At 44.5% G+C, this 19,694-nt stretch overlaps 1 protein-coding gene across 1 annotated transcript in view; it reads left to right on the top strand.

Moving 5' to 3' along the window:
* Nucleotides 1-19,130: 19,130 nt before the first annotated feature.
* Nucleotides 19,131-19,694, top strand: part of GSG1 (germ cell associated 1) — an 89,962-nt gene continuing 89,398 nt past the window's right edge. The window contains exon 1 of the mRNA XM_054273344.1: nt 19,131-19,190. The gene's annotated coding sequence lies outside the window, so the exon portion shown is untranslated. The remainder of the gene's footprint in view (nt 19,191-19,694) is intronic.

Here is a 19,694-nt window from a genome sequence, read left to right as displayed (position 1 = left end):
TTTCTGGACTGAAATACCAGCACAGCTGGCTGGAGACAATCACCTTTCTGAGCCCAAGGGATGGTCGTGCAATATGAATGAGCTGCTGCTTCGTGAGGACGCTGGCTTTCCCAGCAAGCAATACTCCATGCTGGAGCACTACAGAGGCGAGAGGAGCAGCAGCACCTGCAAGCCCTGCATAGAGCCAGGGTGCCATGATGGGAAATGCTGAATGCTCCCTGGGATCACCCACTCATCCATTGGTAACATTAAGAAATCTGATGTTCATTATTGGCAACCATTTTGACTTTTGTTGTTGCAGCTGCTGGTCACTGATGCACCTGATGGTGGGCCCCAACCCAGAGTGCCTGCAGGTTAGGGGAGAGTTCCCTTTGTGTTTAGCAGATTCTGGCTCAGAGGTGTGCTGCTTGAAAGAGAACACTGCACTGTCTGTGCTTTGGCTGCCAAGGTGACTAACCCTGGTTTGCCTCTCTCCCTCCCTGCCCGTGCTGACAGGGCCTGAGCAGCCCTGGGGTGAACCTGCAGGATACAGGACTGATGCCAAGGGAGATGCTCCAGGGCACCAGTGGGAGGAGTGGAGGGATCTGAGCAAAGGATTTCATCCTGCAGTGGGGCTGAGATCAGTTTTGATGAGTGGATGGGTGGATGCAATACAGTAAAGTCCTTTTCTCTGTGATGCATCTGAGATAGATGAATGAGAAGGAGCAGCTTTTTTAAGGATATTTCTCTGCAGCAAGGCTGAGCACAGCTTTCATGGCTGGATGCAGAGATGGGGCAGCACTGGCTCTGGTTACACTGAGAGCAAGGGATGGAAGAGGCTTGCTAGATGTGATTCTCAGCAATGTCAGGTGAATGAAATGCCCATTTATTAGGAAAGAAGCAGCAGTTTTATGCTTTTGATGTCAGCTACTGATTTACAGTGATTTATATCAACAGCTACAACCTATATCTACATAAGATTTCTCACAGGACTGTCAGGGCTCTGTAGAGGAAAGGAAAAGATGGTCTTAGGCTACAATTGAAAAGCCAGAGAGCCAGGTTCTTTGCAGGACTCTGCCAAAGCTTCCTGTATCCATTTAGAAAGGTTGCTTTAAGCTTAGCCCTTCATGCCTGAGTTTCTCCAGCTCTGAAATGGGGACAATAACACTTTTCATCTTCACACAGAGGGGTGGGTGATGAAAACTTCATGAGATGTGATTTAAAAAAAAAAACAACTTAAAGATCTTGCAATAAGAAATGCACAGCTCCTAGCAATTACATCCCTTGGGTGAAAGAGCACACCAAAATCTTTAGTAATCCTGCCTTGCTCTGGGCCTGTCTCCAATGAAGAGACACTCTGTCTCAGTCTGGATTAGATAGATATGCCCAGGCCAGAATGCATTCCTTTAATCACTGCTATTTGCATGACCTGATACTTAAAGAAGTCAAAACAGACAGGGTGGATGCACAGCCCCAACCACAGGGATAGGGCTGCCAGGGCCCATGCATAGCTGTGATGTCTGCTAGAAACTAATGTGCACCCCTAGCAGCCCCCTTGTGCCTGCAGAGGGTGTATTTTATTGTTTCTATCAGAGCCCAGAGCCTAAGAGGCACCACTGCTCCCTGTGGGAGCCCTGAGTGACAAACCTGGCCCCTTTGCAAGGTGCCAAAGCTTTGAAAGGGGCTGTGTGTGTCACAGGGAGGGAAGGATGCTGTTTTCCCAGCCAGGTGGGATGTGGGAGGGGAAGGCTCTGTCCGTAGGTCACCCCTGTGTCCTCCCACTGGGATGTTTAATTTGTTTCTTAATGTAGTTGTATTTTTTAGGCCTCGCTGAATAAATTAACCAGTTTGGAACACTAAACATGATTTACTAAAATAGAACCAAGAGAAGACATTATTTTTTGCTTACCATGGCCACAGTTGGATTCTCCCAGTACAAGCAGGGAAAATGAGTGATTTTCCTTTACTGTGCCAGGTCCAGAGAGGAATCTCTCTTCTCATTTCAGGATGACAGTGAGAAAACGTGGTCAGTAAGAACAGATTTGTCGAGCTCAGCAGATCTTCCTTTATCGTAATGTCCAGATTCTGCCAGCCCAGAAATTACTTTTCTGAACCAGGCCTTTTAATTACTCCCTTTGTGCAGTTCTGGGAGAAGAATCCCAAGTTTAAGCTACTTGAGGGCATTCCAGCCTGCTGCAGCTCTTACCCACGGCTGATAGGGTCTCCAGCCAAGAGAGGAGAGGCTGCTGGCTGCAATGAGCAAGCAGATACATGTGTTTTGTCCCACAGTGGTCTGTGGTAAAGATACAAGAGTGTTATGGGATTCAAGAGTGTTATGTGATACAAGAGTGTTATGTGAGGCTGTATTATGTTGGTATTAGATAACTGTGTTCTGCATAGCAATTCTCTCCCAAGCAAAGAGCTGTGTGGTTCAGAGCACCGTGCTGGCTCTGCATCATCAGAGATGCTAAACAGATGAAAGGCCTTTAGTCCACATGTCTTGAAGTTGGCCACAAGTAGAAAAATATTGATTTGCGGTGAAAAATTTTATTTCTAAATTAATTGAAGAAAGAGATCATTCTGCCTCAAGCTGTTGCATTTGCATAAGAATGAGATCACCTTAGACAAGAACAAAGAGACCCTTATACATAGTGAATCGTGCAAAAAGCCCCCACAAATTAGCTGGAGGTGGGAGAGCCAAACAGCCACTGACAGGACAAAATTAGCTAGTCTGCATCGTAACTGTTATAGAAACAACAGGGAGGAAAGAAAACAGACCTTTGAAGAAAACATGGATTTTTTCTCTGCAAAATAGACTCATGAAGTACATCTTGGCACACTTCACTTGATTGATAAATGACCTAACAAAACATGCAGCACTGTCTGCCTCTCCCATTCTTGGTGTGGTGCTCGCAGCAATTTGCAGAACACTTTAACATCCCCCAGCAAAGGTGCTCCAATCTCCACTTTTACCCATAGGTCTATTTGTTGAAATGTTTATGTCCATGCAAGAGGCAGGTTTTAAAGTATCTCTGGCACATTGCCTGCATAACTTATCTGTTATAGGCATCTGATTTGGCAAATTTTCCTGTGGGCTGATGTACATTCAACCTTCTAGCTATAGCTTTGCTTTAGCAATTCCCAGAAACAGACACAGATAGAGGCAGTTCTGACCTCCAGGGAGCATCAACACAACCTGCAAACATTCCTGGGTGCACATGGACACTTGGCAGCTGGGCTGGGGTGGGCGAGGCTCCTCTGCCCCCAGTAAATCCACCACTGAGATAACTCAGGAGCAAGCTTTTCTCACTGAGCCCATATGCTGCAGCCTCTTTCCCCAACACTTGCTTTGAACAAGCGCTGGAACACATGCTCAGCATGACTGGTGGATATGCTTGTCTCTTGTAAGGTCTCTCAGGAGGTCTGTGGCAGACCTCAGAGCTGGACCCAGGTGCCTGGGAACAGACCCAAATTCAGGGCTCTGCATCACTGGAGCAGACCAAGGTGACAGCTTGTAGCAGAGCTTAGCCATGCTGTAGGCAGCTCTTCTTCATGTTTATTTTCTTCATACACACACACGCACAGAGCCTCTCATCTTGTGTCTAAACTCTGATAAAAAACTATTCTTGGCTGCCAAACAGGCAAATTTCATAGGGATGGGGGAAGGGAAAAAAACCCAATAAAACACCAAACCTTTATATTTTTTCATGGCAAATGTTTGCTCAGCTCTTCTTCTGACTATGACTAAGAATATTTCATACTCAAATAATCTGTCACACTTAATGCTGTTAACTTTTCAATACCAACTGTACAGCCCACAGAGTATACCAAGCCCCTTCTGGGATTCTTTATCATCACAGCAACAACTACAGAAGACATTTGTCCTGCTGGTGAAAGGCACTAAAATCACATGATCATCTAAAGTCCTTCCAGCCCTTTTCTGGCCATGAAAGATATAACTGATTCACAGGTGAGACAAAGCCTCATTGTTTCTCCCTTTATGTGGTTCTCCCTGGGAGTTTCTTTGTAGAAATAGTGTGGGTGGGGGCATTAACCACTTCAGAGAGGTGGCAGGTGTAGAGGGAAGCAGTAGGGGACCCTTCAACTAATACCCTTTCTGAAATTGTCTTTATTGGGTTTTTTTCATGGCTGCAGTCTCCTACATCCCCATGCCCTGAGGATAACTGCTGCCTCTGGAGCTGTTTGGCACCAGGAGACTGCTCTGGGCTGTGCAAACTGCTGCTTGGGGCTTGGCAAGCAGAGAAGAGAGGAAGGGTGCTACTGGGCATTTGGCGGCTGGAGAAGCTGTTATTGGTGCCTACTGGCTGCTCTTCCCAAGCCCTCTGATTTGCTGCTGTAACTGTGTGTGCTGGCTGCCTAGCCTGCTCCTGGGTGGGGGGAAACACATCTTGGGTTGTTTGGGAACATTTATCTAAGCTGGTTTATATGAGCAGAGCTGTGCTAGTGAGTGCCAATGATGCTGCTCTGCTGCCAGGTCTGAAGCATGGTGATTTCTTAGTCTTTCTGAGCTTTACCCATAAAAGTGTGCCCAAGTGAAGCCTTTGGGTGCCTGTGGGAGTAACTGTGGCTTAACTCCATCCAGGGGCACATAGATTTGTCTGGGTGAGGCTGCTTCTGCTATATGTGAATGCCCAGGCCTTGTCATGAGTGGCAAAACTTGCACAGGAGAAACTTGGGGAGTGTGTGGCTATTTAGCAGGTGGACATGCTATGACCCAGCTGCACTGGTAACAAAAGCTGAGCTGACTCAGTTTAAAGACCTAAAGGGAGAAAATGTTAAGTTCAAAGAGGTTTTAGGATTTTCTTAAGTGTGAATACTGCTGGGATATGCAGGTGATGTATGGGTCATCTCTGCTGACAACAGTGATTCATCCAATGATCCTATGCACAGGAAATCCATACACCTCTTAGATGCCAAAAACCTGCTGTGGCTTCACTACAAATCTGAGTGCAAACCCTGAATCCAAACCCTTACCTCAAAAAAGGGCATTTCACTAGCACAATCTCTTCCTAGTAATGACTTCTAGATTTACTTTAAATAGATTTAAATAAATGTTTGGCATGAAAATTATTTTGGGCAAGACAGACTGCTTGACAGAGCAAGCAGAAGCCTAGCTCTTGGTTTGCCTAAATCTCTAAGTCACAGGCCATTACTGCTGTTTTCTCCTTCCAAAGGGAGTCTGACAATGCAGTGCTGTTTCCCTCATGGCTGGGGCCAGAGCAAGCAGATCAGTGTGGGACCAAACCTCTCAAGGAGCTGGTCCTGCACCCAGGCACTGCCTCACTGCTATGAGGTCACTCTGACATCTACAGGAAGCTCTGGGCTGCTCTCCTGAGCAGAGAATATTGAGGTCAGACCTGCCAGACTTGCTCAGGAAGGAGTTGCACCAAGCTCACTCTTGAGTCCTTTGAGAACTTTATGCTCCCTAATTTAAGTGGGTCCTACAACTCTCACACATAAAATCTATCTGTGATGTCCCTAGGTGCAATTTATCCATAGGCTCCAGTCTGATTCATGCCATGAGAAGTGTCTTCAGGCCTGAGAGAGATTACCAACAGATGCTCAGCTGAAGGTGAAGTGGGTCACTCTGGCCATTGAGGCTATGTGGAGTTTAATGGGAACCCAACAGGAAAGCAGCTTGGGCTGGGTCTTGGGTAGTGACTCGGCACAAGGGAGGGGATGTAGGGAGCATCTGGATGTAGCAACTCCTTCAATCATATCTTGTATCTATACGTAAACCTTTAAACTTCTGGACAAGATGTTCACTTGACATAACCAAACCTGCAAGATCTTCTTGCTGAACGCCCAAAGTTAACCTGGGTTTTCAAATTTCATGTTGTGTTTACTGCAAGCAGTAAACCTGGGAGCGGCAGGACATGTAGCTATCCAAACTGTTAAATGCAAACCGTTAGGTAAATGGTACAAGGAACAAACCACGTAGGCCATCCAAATGAGTACCATTGAAAGTTTAAAATATTCTCTCTGCATGAAAAGGGAGATGTAATTCAGTACCTTTTTCTGCAGAAGGTGTGTTCAGGTCTGGCTCTTTATGTTGGTAAAGGCACAAGTACAGACATTGTCAGGATCCTGTGGTGTTAAACATTTTTCTCATCCTGCATAAAAGTGACCCTTTTCACTCTCATGCTATCTCAGAGCAAACACATAAAAGCTGCCAGCTCAGGTGCCCGCTGCAGGGGAGGGGAAAGGAGTCATGGAACAGGAAGCAGAACAGCTGATACAAATTACCTCTTAAATTGGAGCAAATGCTCCCAGAAATGTCACCTATTAAAAGATCAACTAATAAGTTCCTGCTGCAGCCCAAATAACTCAAGAGAAAAAAAGATATTAAAATTCTGATAGTCCACAGGCACAGGTTTTCTCTGAGCTTTGAATTCTGGGGTTTATCAGTTTTGTACTTACTGCAATTGATGAGGCTCTGGGCAATATTTTTTTTTTAAAACCTGCTGGATCCCCTTGAAAACCTGGACTTATCTGGAGAACAGACATGTGACTCCTTCCTCTTGCCAAATCAAGATGAGAACTATAGCAGATAGCCAGAGACTACTGGATGCCAGGGCTGAGGGTTGCTTTGCTGGTTCTTCACAGGCTGATTTAGTATAGTTAAGCTGAAAAATGCAGTAAATGTCCCATGCCCTGAAGCCTGAAAGAGCACTATGGTTTGGATGAGGTTACAAGATGAGCATCTCTTGGCTGCAAAAGCTTTAAAATAAGTATGCTTTGATTGTATCCTAATGGGTAGATTAAATTTTCTTTGAGTGACTCGTGATCACTTTTCAGTCATGTGTGTAACCACTGTGAAACCTACAACTTTCATAATTATAAATATTGGCTATTTTAAGGTTTATGGACTCTTCCTGTCACACATTTCTTGTTTTTCCTGAGGAAAGTTTACTTCTGTGGCTGTCAGCTGTGAACTTGGAAGGTCTTTACCATCCTGACACAGATAACGATCTCATTGGTAAAAAAGATTTTTTAACTATGGAGCAAGCCTATCAGAAAACAACTAACTGATAAAGCAAACCTCTATAGAAGCTTCTTAGAGCTAATGATAGTGACACCAAGCCCTAAACTGGATGTTGTAGAGTCCAAACACCACTTGAGTCCAGCTGGTTGACAGGATGATGTCTGCTTGTGCAGGTCTTGATTGTAGCCTTATTTGAGTATCTTCTGGTCTTCTGCTTCCTGACTCGGGGCAGATGCCACTATGGCCTAGAACCAGGTAAGGATGAATTTGTGCACTCTGCAGTAGCCTGGCATGAGAAAAGCAGGTTTTCCTGGCCAAGCCCTCCAAGACTCCTTGTAAATCAGCAGTGAGCACCAGGGTCTATCATCAAGATGCTAAACAAGGAGTGATGTGTTAATGCCAATCATGTCATAGCAGAAAGCAGCATATCCAGGTAGGCCTACAATGAAATACAACACATCCACACAAAGGGTTTGCAGTTGAGCTGGGGAGACCACCCTAGCTGAGGCACAATAGCAATCTGTATCACTCATCTGGTAAGTAAGAAAATTTTCTGTCTGCCCATATCATAGTTGGCACAGATGCTGCCACAGAGCCCAGCTGTGGTAGCCTGGTGGCCTTTGGCTGCTGATGCAGGAGGACTCACTGTTGGGGTCAGACTGGCACCCACATCACCTCGTTTCAAGTCAGTTCCTGCAAGGCTAGCAGTTGCACCTGTATGTTGCATTGCAGATGTGTCTGTATTCATGAAAAGGTTGGAAGGAGATGATTTTCTTCTCCTAGTGTAATGTAGAAGGTAACATAAATGGTTGTTTGAACAGAGTTACAGCTTTCTGTGTGGGTGAATTGCTGATGGTGTTTATTGTAAGACATTATACACCTGGGGAGAAGTATCACAGCAGAGACTCTTCTGTCTCCTTCCAAGCACCATGCAAGGGAAACACTGTCAGAATACTTCAGTACCTCTGGCCTGCTACCCTCTCTGGCATATTCTGATACAGACACTCACAGAGCTACCTGGGAGGCCTGCTGCCACTGCACCCTTTGAGCACTGAGCTCCAGCTGAACTGAAAGCCAGATTTCAGGTGAATTGCAAGTGGGGCTAATGCAAGTGGCTCTGGTCTTGTCTGACCCCAGACCCACCAGGTCACATAAACCACATAAAAAGATTAATCAAGACCTAAGTTTATGCATGAAAAAAAGAAGTGTTGTTTATTCAACACAGTATGCAGAACAAGATACTCTGCTTTTTGTGTTTTAATGGCTAGATAAAATTGCTTTTGCCCTGCAGAATGGTGGCCACTTGCTTTCCTGATGTTGTATGGGCAACAGGTGGTCACTGGAACTCCATTGCTCTCTAGAGCCTTTCTTCTAGCTTTTTCACAATCTGTTGCACAAATAGTTGACTATGTTTGGGTGCTTCCTGGGAAGCTACCTCTCCTGCAATCTCCTAGTTGGATTATTCTCAAGCTACCATCAAGGAAGTCTTAGTTGCCCTGTGGCCAATCTGCCAGTCCTGTAAGGGTGCCTTGGTGATCCTAGAGTGGCACATCCTGAAGGGAACAATGCAGTAGCAGGGGACATCCCACACCATCCTTGAGATGACAACGGGGTTTGTACTCCTGACTGGGAAAGACAATTTTGACTAGTCATCTGGGGAGATGCAATTGTTTGCCGCCACTTTTCCCTCCAGATCCTTGCCAGTACAGGAACAAAAAATTTGTTCTCTCTGTAGTGATGTCTCTGCCAGGGGCAGAATAAAAGGGAAATAACAGGGTATATGGAGCCAAGAGGCAGGAGAGTGTCTGCACTGTGCCAGACAAACCGACCCAGTGCAATATATTAGGGGAGGACTAGAGCCAAGAGCTGTAATCCACAGGAGCTGTGATGCACCATGTTTCCAAAGCCTTATACAAATGCACCTCTTCTTCAGATCAGCCCGCTTCCATGGAAAAAGAAAACTGTCAAGGCTCTCTGTAGTCCCTGTCTTTACAGTCCCAATAGGGACATTTCTGGAGGAACATAGTTCTTTCTGTGAACATTAAGCCTCAAAGTTGGCTGAATGAAGGGTAGAGAACAAGGTCATGGCCTTCTGCTCCCCTCTCCTGACACTATCACTTGACTGACACCATGAAACTAGATGCTAATAAATCAGTAATCAGCCATGCCCTTCTGAATAATCTCCTGTTCCCCTACATTATATCTTCTAACATTGTGATTTCATATAATTTATGCTAGACAAGGGAAGGTTTGGCATTCATGGCCTATAGGAATGCAGGCTCTTTCTATGCAAGTCTCTCCTGCATCTGAAAGAACTCTGCCTTAAGTAATTGTTGCCCTGATTTCAGGATTACTGCTGGAATAAGTTAAAGCAGACAAACAGAGCTGCCTGATGCATGGCAGAGGGGGCTGGAGCCATGAGGTCTTTGCTTTCGCCTGGCTGCGCTGATAATGTTTTACGCAGGCAAACTGTGCTAATCCCAGAGCGCCTGGAACTCTCGCTGGGAAGGACACTGCCTGCCACTTCTGTATCATGGAGATGGAGTATTTAGACACATGCAGGCTTACATAATTTTCCTGACTAAGTGGCTTCCTCTTTGATAATGTATAAATCAGATGTACCTTAAATTGCCGTCCTGTTTTCATGAAAGCCTGTGCCAAGCTGTACAAGCTGGGAATAATGATCCCCTGATAAATGAGGAAACTTAACTTCCCAGAAAGGGGGGGGATGGTATAGGCAACATTCTCATGAAAGGCAAAGGAAAAGCCTTCACAAAGGCTCACCCAATACCCCAGTACTGGTTTGGGTTATGATGCAGTCTTCCCATGGAGGAAAAGGATCTTTTGGTGGGGATGATTTCTGCCCCAGTGCCTTGGAGTGGAGGCAAATATGTGTGCCTAGCGAGTGGGAACAGCAGTACTTGCTGAGCCATGACATGGTGTTAATCTCTCTGTCCTCTTCAGTGAATATCTGCTGGTTTCCATCAAAATGCTCATTGCTGTAAAACGATGGATTTGAAATCTGATGGTGTATGGGCTTAGGGAAACATTGATTGGGGTGATGAACATCTGGTCAAATGACACACAGGCAGAGACGCTGCAGTTTTCTACACAGTATTCCTGTAGAAGAGGTCACACTTTATCCAGAGGGAGTTGTGTTTGAGCCAGCAATGCGTCCATAGGTCTCATGAGTTTAATTTGGAAAACGTGTTACCAGACATTACAAAAAGGCTGCAAATTGATGCCAAGCTACTGCATTTGTTGAGCTTCTCTGGGAAAAGGGCAGCTGTCACCAGCTTCCTGAACTCATCTCCAGTATGGCAATGGTGTATGTTGGCAAAAGTGGTGGCTTGTCACTTCTGTTTCCCCCGTTTTGCCTCTGCCTGTGGTGTTAACTGCCAGCGAGAAAGGTGAAGGAATCTTTTGATGTGGGTTTTCTCTGTCGTATTTTGGAAGGCTCACTGTGTCTGTTTCGGATCTTGCTCAGATGTAAACTATTTGTTTATCTCTTCACTGGTGTAAAGCACAGGGTTTTATGGATGTAGAATCAGTTCTTTACAACTCCTTAGGTAGAAGGCTTAATCCTCTCCTAAGGGTAGGAAAAGGCACACAGATAGAGCTTCAATGACTGACTAGAGGCCTAATTATGAGTAGAGAGTAAGATTGAGATTAAAAATAAGGTTTGAATTCAGCCCCTTAATGAACAGTCCTAGATCTTGCTGCCTAATTTTATGCAAATGTACAAGTAGCATATGTTTTACACAACAGATTCATCGTGTTGACTCATCGGAAGGAAGAGAAAAGGGACTGTTTCTGTATTACCCACTAGCTGCCTTTTGCGATGCACTTTCCCTGTCTCTGCATCTTGAGCACCCTCCTTGCTCTGGTCTCTAAGTACGTGTGTGTGTTCATGAAGACAGATGGAAGTCTATGCAATCACACTTCAAAGGAAGAGGTAAAGGTGGAGAGGGAAGGAGGGGATTTTGGCAGGATGGAGCCAGTTGAGGAATCTGCTCCCTTGCCCTGGGAATGGCACAGATGGGAACGCTGTCTGCCAGAGCCTGGACTGCATGTTCTGGGGGGAAGAAGAAAGCCAATAAATTAGAACTTCTTTCTGTCTCTATTTTAACATTTATTTATTTGTTCTTCTCTTTCTTTCCCCTCATCCCTCCCTGCCATCAATGGCAAAACTAATGGCATCATGTCAAAATCTGTTAATGCATCTGCTCCGCAGTTTCAGGTTATCAAAAGTATTAGCTAAGCCAGTCTGCAAACACTTGGCGAACATCTGTCTGCCATCACACAAAATACTCTGGGTGGCAGGGAAAATTAATAAACCTAATTGGTTATGAAGCAGTATTAGACGTTGACTAATATCATGTTGGAATTCTTCCAGTGTCCCCAAAGCTGTTGCACTCACTCTCTCTGTGCAGGGACCATGACTGTAAAGGAGTCTAGGAGTGGCTTGCTCTGGATTTTCCAAGTCTTAAATATTGCTGGTTGATGGCATCAATATGAAGTTCCTGCACTGATATTGCACCCTCTTCTCTCTGATGATTCCAAATATGATGGCAATAGGTGGCTTTCCCCAGTCCAAAGATCTTTAGAAATTGGTAGTGGGCATGTTTTGTTTCTCTCTCTCAGAGAGTATACACTGCCTTTGAGCATTTTTGCCATATGTGGCAGAATCTTTGTTTTTCTGGGTAGTAGATGCTGACTGTGACTCCACTGTAAATCCTTTCCTCCCATCTCCCCTAAGAAATAAACTATAATTATCCAGGCTGAAGATAGGAGAAGGATTCATAAGATAGAAACCAAAGATGAGGTATCTTTTTAGCAAATCGATAGATTTCTGAAGAGTTGAGTTGCACAGTGAGAACTGTTGAAGGATTGGCAGAGAGGATTAACAACATGAATCTATCCAGCACGAGGCACAGCCACTTGCATTGACTCAGTCTCCTGGCTGCTGCTAAAAAATCAGAACAAGATGAGATAAAAAGACATTCCAAAGCTGTCTCCCCTGTGGAGAGTCATACATGGTGGCTGAAAATCTGCACTCCACAGACTGCACTGTAGACCAGGTTTTTACTGTTTTCTGACCTCAGTGAACCATGGCTGCCTCAGGGAAAAGGGGATGTAAGCAGCATGAGGAGGAAGAACTCCCAGGGAAATTGTGAAACAGCAGTCATGAAGAAGAAGCAGCTGTCCTGTGCTGCTGAACAGGGGATCCTACTGCATTAACTCATTTTCTGCTTCTGGATCACCTGAATGAGTTCACTTTCCCAATCTGCAGCAATCTGTGACTTTCTTGCTAGATCCTCCTACCTCTTCTGTATGGTTATGTCACAGGTTAGTGACCGGTTCCTCTTGTCTTGTCCTCTTGGGATCTGAATCATCTTGTCTCAGTCTAATCGCCTAGTGGGAGATGCTAAAGAATCTTTACTTTCTCCATAAACTGGAGAGAGGTGGCAACATTTGATCCTCACCTTGGATCTCCACCAAACCTTCGTAGCAGAGGGACTGATCCCATCAGGCTCAGTCCCATACCTGGCAGCTCCAGCAGTGATGCTGAGGCCCCAAGGAGGCGTCTGCTGTGACACTCCAGCTTTTGCAAATAGGCAAAAAACACTACTCCTAGACTGAGCCTGGTTTTTAGATTTGCTCTCAGCATCCCTTTGGTGGCTGTAGCATCCCTGTTTAGCATCCCAGTGCCCACTGGAGGGGCACTAAGTCCTCAGGAGACAGCACTTTATGGTCAGCTCCACAGTCAACACTTGCTTACACTCTTGCCAGAGCTTATCAGTGCCCTGGAACCCTAACTGCTCCTACTCCTTCCCTTCAACACTGGCTTGCATGCTGGGAATGTCTGTGTTCCATCTGGCAGCCTCTCCCACGGTCCTGGTGCTCCCAGTCTCCTTGTCAGGCTGAGCACATAGGGTTCTGCTCCCCAGGTAGTTTTGTTCCTTGCCCACCTGAGTGCTGACGCTATGGTAAAAATAATTCTGCAAGGAAATGAGAGCACTGATTGGGATTTAAATAAAATTTACATAAAACTCTGCCTTGAGTACTAATTAATTAGGTGTTAAAAGCCCCTGAAAAGGCAGAAAGGGGGGCTGGTCTGACTTGCCACATGGGGAGAAGCTATTAGGAATCATAGAATGCAGAATCATTGACTCATTTAGATTGGAAAGGACCCTTTAGATAAAGTCCAGCTGTTAACTCAGTACTATCAAGTCCACCACTAAACCAAGTAAGTTCAAGTGCCTCATCTATATGTTTTATAAATGCCTCCAGGGATTGTGACTCCATCACTTTCCTAGGCAAGCTGTGACAATGCTTGACTACTCTGAAGTGAAGAAATTTTTCCTAACATAACAAGGAAAAAAAAATTCCAATCTAAACATCCTTTGTCCCAACTTGAGGGTGTTTCTTCTTGCCCTATGGCTTGTTACTTGAGAGAAAAGACTGACTCTTACCTAGCTAAAACCTCCTTTCAGATAGTTGTAGAGAGTGATAAGGTCCTCCCTGAGCTTACTTTTCTCCAGGCTAAACATCCCCAGTTTTTCTGACCTGAAACTCATTGGCAGCCACGGCTGAGGCTGTGGTCACCAACACTGTGGGCAGCCCAGATGAGGAAGATGGGGTGGGAGCAGTGTTAGTTGCAGTGCTGTGCTCCCCTTGGCATGTCTTTTGCTGCAGCAGCGTCTCTATTGCTGTGATGGGAAATTGCTTCCAGCCTCATTTTGTGGTGTCTCCAGGCCTCCTTCTTGTGCAGGCTGTGCTCACAAAAGAGGCCTTTGGCTCACCGTCTTGTCCACTACCCAGGCAGGTGCAACATCAGGAGGGAGAGGGGCTGTGCTAGTGCTTCTGTATGCTCTCTGGTAGCTCCTCGAGACAACTTTTCCCCATCTATTACAAATATTATAAGGGGCAAGATGTGCTGCTTGTGGTGTCTTACTGGTTAATTAAGCAACGACATGTACCAGCCTGGCTGACACCAACAATTAACTTGTTCTTCATACTGGCTATCTAATTTAATCTATCTAGGATTTTATAGAATGCTCATGGCCATGGGGAGGCTGAGGGTAGGGAGGCCTTTTAAATTTTACTGCAGTTTATAGTGCTGCCAGAACCCCTTGGCCACCATTAGAAAATGGGTCACATAAATGGACAACCAGGAATGCTCAGTAGCTTGAACTATTTGAAACGGGATTGAACCAGCTTGTTGTGTCAGAGAGAACATTTGATTTTTCCTAGACCATATTGGACTTCTCATGCCCCAGCCAGTGCTCAGAAAATTTCAACAGGCTGGGTTAGGAGGCTTCTTAAGGAAGCCTCATAACTCTCAGTAGGTTATAACCCTGCATCCTCAGTAGGTCCCTACTACTCAAAAAAGTCCTGCTGTGTCAGACTGTTTTCTCTGCTTTCACAATCTTTTGGTTTGGAAGATGATGGAGCAGTTTTGATCTTCATAGGTGTGCTCATGGAGGCTGCCTGCCAGGTCCGGTGCACAGTTTCTCTGGTTCCTGGACTCTCTGGGATATATCCCTTTCTCCTCTTGTGCCCACCTGAGCAGCAAATCACCTTTCCCTTGTACAGATATAGGCTTTCTTGGCCTATTGGCAGCTTACTGATTGGCTTATTCAAAGCTAAGAAGAACTGTCTTCCTGTGAAAATTTAGGGTTTGTCCTAAATTGGAAGTTCTGCCTCCAATAGAATTTTAAATATTTAAATCATCTCCAGAACAGAATTTTTTCTGCTTGCTCAGTGGTACTCTCAAAGAGCGCAACAGGCTGCTGTGCAAATCTGGAGTTAACACTTTATGTGAGTCAAAAACCTTTTCCTGCTTAGCTTTGATAGCCAATTTCTTTAAGCTTTTTTTTTTGTTAATTTTTCAGAGAGGTTCGGAGCTCACAAAATCCACAGGCAGAGGAGAATTCCCTTGTCTTGCCATTAATTTTTCTCCACAGCTGATCATTAAGTACATGGGAGCTGCAATAAGCCTCACTCTATTCCAGCCTTGGCATACACCACATACCTTGAAATGACAACAAATCCCCACATGGGAGTCCTTTTTCATCCCTTCCATCACCCAAAACCAGTCATATAGAATCTGCAAATATTTTGCCTAAATTCTCTTTCCCAGCATTTCTCCCTGTACACATCTGTGCCCCTAATATTTTGAAAGTTCCAGTGTCCCTGGCACAGAGATGTGCCTTTTTGACTTCTTTTTGTGTATGTAACAGAGGGAGATCTGTCCTGATCAATGCGTGGATGTGGACCTTTCAAGAAAAACTAAGTGGGTAGCCACCCTATGGTGGGCACATAGTGATCACCTGAGCCTGGGCCACTGCAGTTCTGGAAAAGATGTGATCAGACACCCTCATGTTTTTTTCAGTGCTGTAGAGGTTAATTCCTCAGACAAATTCCAGGTGACATTACATGCTGCTTATCTAACCTCTTCTTTGCAGTTGCACTTGGCTACTGCTATGTTGTTTGGGATTTTTACCAGAATGGTAATGGTCCAAGGCCTGGGGAACAAAGTCCAACAATCCAGATTAGAGTCCTTCAGTGCTGGATGCTGTCCAAAGACAAGAAAAACCAGCTGGAGACTGGTTTCCGGGTTTCTTTCTTTCTTTCTTTCTTTCTTTCTTTCTTTCTTTCTTTCTTTCTTTCTTTCTTTCTTTCTTTCTTTCTTTCTTTCTTTCTTTCTTTCTTTCTTTCTTTCCCTGTCCCAGTTCTTAGCCCATTTCAACTTATTTAAATTGCAAGTTCAGTCTGAGCAAGTGCATAGTTAGCATAGCAGGCTACATATAGTTTTGGAAAATATCATTCTTCCTGGAATCTCAGATGCCTTCATCTTCCATTTTCGGGTTATGTATTCTACCTTCCAAGTGAAGTGTAAAAGCAGAGCTGCTCTGTTTTGAGTGGATATTGAAGAGCCCACTGTATCTATTGTTCCAGGAAGAATTTGTCCCTTTCTCATATCCAGAATCTCTTTGTCCTAAAATGCACAACACCCTGACAGCCTGTGTAGTTCTGCTGCCATTCTGCTGGTCATTGTTTCAGGGTTGGAGACACCATTTGCAACATGTATTTGGGATTAATTTGTGTGGCTATGAAGCTATGCCAGAAAAGTCACATCTCACCACAACTGGGTGACATGTCTTGTAACCAAGGTGGGATCTGTAACCAAGGTGGGGTGACTAAAAGCTGCATGCAATATTCTGATTCTACACTGTTGAAATCATGTCTAGCCTTCTGGGTCTTTGGCAAGGCATCCAGCCAAGATCCAGGGCTCATTTTACCTCTAGTGTTACCTTCACCACTGAAATGTTTGAACCGTGCTCAGTACTATACTATGTTAGAAACTTGATAAGCGTATCTGTAACTAAAGAAGTGCATTTCTGAAGAGAGGAAATAGCTTTGAAATATGAGTACCCAACTATATATTCCATTGTTTTATCAAATGGGAGGGAACTCAGTCTCTGTTTCTCTTATATTTATCTTGTGTCAGGCTTATATTCAGTGTTTCTGCAGTTGTCAGGACTTAGAAAGGCTTTACTCCTCCTGCCTTCTGAATTTTCTTCTTTTTCTATCTTTCTCTACATCTCTGGAGACAGTGATAGCTCAAGACAGGATGCAGATCACAAAGTTGCAGAGCTTCAGGTATCTTTGATGTGTTCTGCTTACATGCTCAAGATATTTGCTGAGCTTATTCATTTTCCTGCTAAGACGTCTGAACCCTTTTCAGGCCTTCTCTGAGGAAGCAAGCATGCTGCCTCCTAGGATCACCTGGGAATTGTGTTTAACAAATTACAATTTAATGCAGAAATCCACAACAATAACACCACTTATGCTCTCTCTAACATCTTCTAATGCCACTTTACAGTGGTGGCATAATATGGGTCATAAGTTTGTAATAGTTTCGTGAAGCATCCTGCAGACCCTAAACTGAGCAACACTTTTGTGACTGACTGTGATGACCAGGCAGCAACCTCTGCTGCAATGCCATAGAGGTTTTTATTCCTATACAGAGCAGGACACCTGCCCAAAGCTCCTCATTGACTGAGGTTAGGATAGTCAGAATAATATCAGTTCTGCATTGCCACACTTCCCAGGAGACCTTAGCTGTAAATGTAATGATTTCAGACTTTTTATTCATATCCCCTGTTTTCTAATGTTACCCCTTCTTCTTATCTAGAGAAAATCCATATATTTCCTCTCAGTGATGGTGAACAGAGAGAGTAGGTGGAGTGATAAAGGCTCACTGCCTACAAAAGAACTGCATTGTATTTGATCCATTTCAGCCATCTCCTATCATTCTAGTGATTACAAGGGAGCTAACTTGTTCTCAACTCTATAAAAGGTCTGAAAACAGCTTTAAGTTCCTGGGTGCTGCTGATTTTTATTTATTTTTGTTTGTGAATCTAAGCTCCTTTTCCATGTGTGTTCCCCTACATGTCTTTCAGGTTTAATGTTATTTTGAGTGTGATACTTTTTTTTTTTTTTTAAGGATTGCTACTGCACAGAAAGAAATAATTTACTCTCTCATACATGTGATAAATTCAGTATTCAGAGAGTAATAATTCTGAAACTGAAAACAGCCACTAGGTTTTGGGGGGAAACCTGTAGACTCAGGTTGGAAGAAACTCAAGGGGCCATTTAGATCTTGCTCAGGCAGAGTCAGTGACCTAACTTATTTCATCTTACTGTCTTATAGACACTGTAGCCTTAACTATAATGCCATCTGAAAAAAAGCAGTAATAATAATAATAATAAACTAAACACAAATCCATCAACATTATATGCAATTCTGAAGCATTGCCACAAACACTGACTTTTTTCTCTGCTAAAATACAAGCAATATCATCTGCAAGTGGTAAACCATCACTTTCTCATTTGATAGCACACTTTTCTAAAAATCTCTTGCATACAACTACCACTAGTTTCAGTCCAGATCTGGTTCTGTATTTTGAGTTGCTGGGAAGTGCTGAGGGTTGAGCACAGGGAGCTCTGTGTTCGTGGAGAGGAGCTGTGTGCAGCACATGGCAGCTCTGGGGAGGTGGTGCAGACATCAATACTTAAGGACCCAAATCCAATACAAGTAAATGTGTCCCAGATATCCTGGTCTGTTTGGCACCTGTCCTAAGGAGTGGAAGAATAAAGCCATCTTTCCTAAAGTCAGTGGTCTCACCTCTGCACTGCCATGGCTGCCAGCGTAGCTCCAGCTATTGGAGAGGGTCCAGGGGTGGAAAGAAGCTGTGGTGATCTCATTCCTGCTCTCAGCTTCTACTGTGTGCAGGGTAAGTATTTGGGAGAACATTTACAACAGTATGTAGGTGCCTGCCAGGGTCCTACTGATCTCTTCAGAAACTCCCAGGCACCCAAGGACGTCAGTAAATATGCATCTCGTTTAGTCCCTCACAGCACGATCCTGAATTTATCTGTAATGAGAAGCTACTGGATGCCTGCTGGGACACCACTCTGGGGAATGGAGCTCTGATTAAGCCCAGGGGACCTGAGTGGCAAATGACAAAAATTATGCAGTTCCGGGAAACTGAACTCACCAGAAACCTTTCCCAGCCTCACTAGCAAGATGTCTTACTCTGCCAGGGCTCAGCCCAACTGTCCAAACAGAAAAAAAAGTCAACCTGTCAGATTATTTTTTTACTTGCCCAAATATGGATTTACCTTTTCTCCCCTTCCCCCTCCCACTCTTCCTAATTACTGTGGCCTGTAGTCCAGATTTGACACTGGTCAGCCAAGGGACAGGTTTTCTACACATCCACATGTGTCTTGGTAACTGAAGTCATGTTGATGAACTCTGTAGCAGGTTACTGTGCAGTCAGAATACACTTCTTACAGACACAAGAACCACCAATGAGTGAAGCAGCAGTGCTTCAGCTAAATATGCCATGCATTTAAAATGTCTGTCTTCTATGATAGGATCTTCCAGGCACAGTGATGGAAGGTGTGTGGGCTGTGACTATGCCTCAGCCAGAGATACGGTAGAGATCCAACAGAAACATTGAGAGTTGAATGGATTGGCATGAACAGCACCAGGGGACATAGCAGAAGAACAGGAATGACAGCTGTTGATCACACCTAAGCTAGAAGACCATCAAGATCACACCACATCTTGCAGCTTCTCAAAACACCCAGACTGGGAATGACGCAGAAGACAGACTGAAGCCATTAAGAGGTAAGACAAAGGACAAGCCTCGAACCAATGAAGATATACAGGTAAGGCAACTAAAGAGAATCTTTCCTAATAATTCCGAAAGGTGGAACCAGGTGAGGAGACAAGAGATCACAATCACTGTGAATTCTTAAAGTGAACAAAAGACAGATCCAAACCCAGCCTGGCCACCTGCCTGAGATGAACTCTAGAGATCTGGTGACACACTACATCATGTCCCCTGCCCCCTGTCTTTGGAAAGAGTTCTAGCTGGAGCACCCTGGCACACAGCTGTTGGTGCCTGAGAAAATGCAGATATGAAAGAATGAGTGTGAATGAAAGACGGGGTTTAGAATAAAATCATCTCCCCTGATAAGGTCTCTCATTCAACTCTGCTGCATTTGTTGAGATTTGTGCAAGAGCAGAGCACTCCAGTTCCTAGCAAAGGAGTCAGTGTGAACTAAACCCTAAAAGACTCTCTGCAAAAGAAATATGGAATATTCACACACAGCTTTGTGAAGGTAGGTG

The sequence above is a fragment of the Melozone crissalis genome, unplaced genomic scaffold, assembly GCF_028551555.1.
Source record: "Melozone crissalis strain CALT ecotype California unplaced genomic scaffold, PUWL_Pcris_2 ptg000004l_1, whole genome shotgun sequence".
Taxonomy (NCBI): Eukaryota; Metazoa; Chordata; class Aves; order Passeriformes; family Passerellidae; genus Melozone; species Melozone crissalis.
This window is presented reverse-complemented; position numbering and strand designations above follow the sequence as displayed.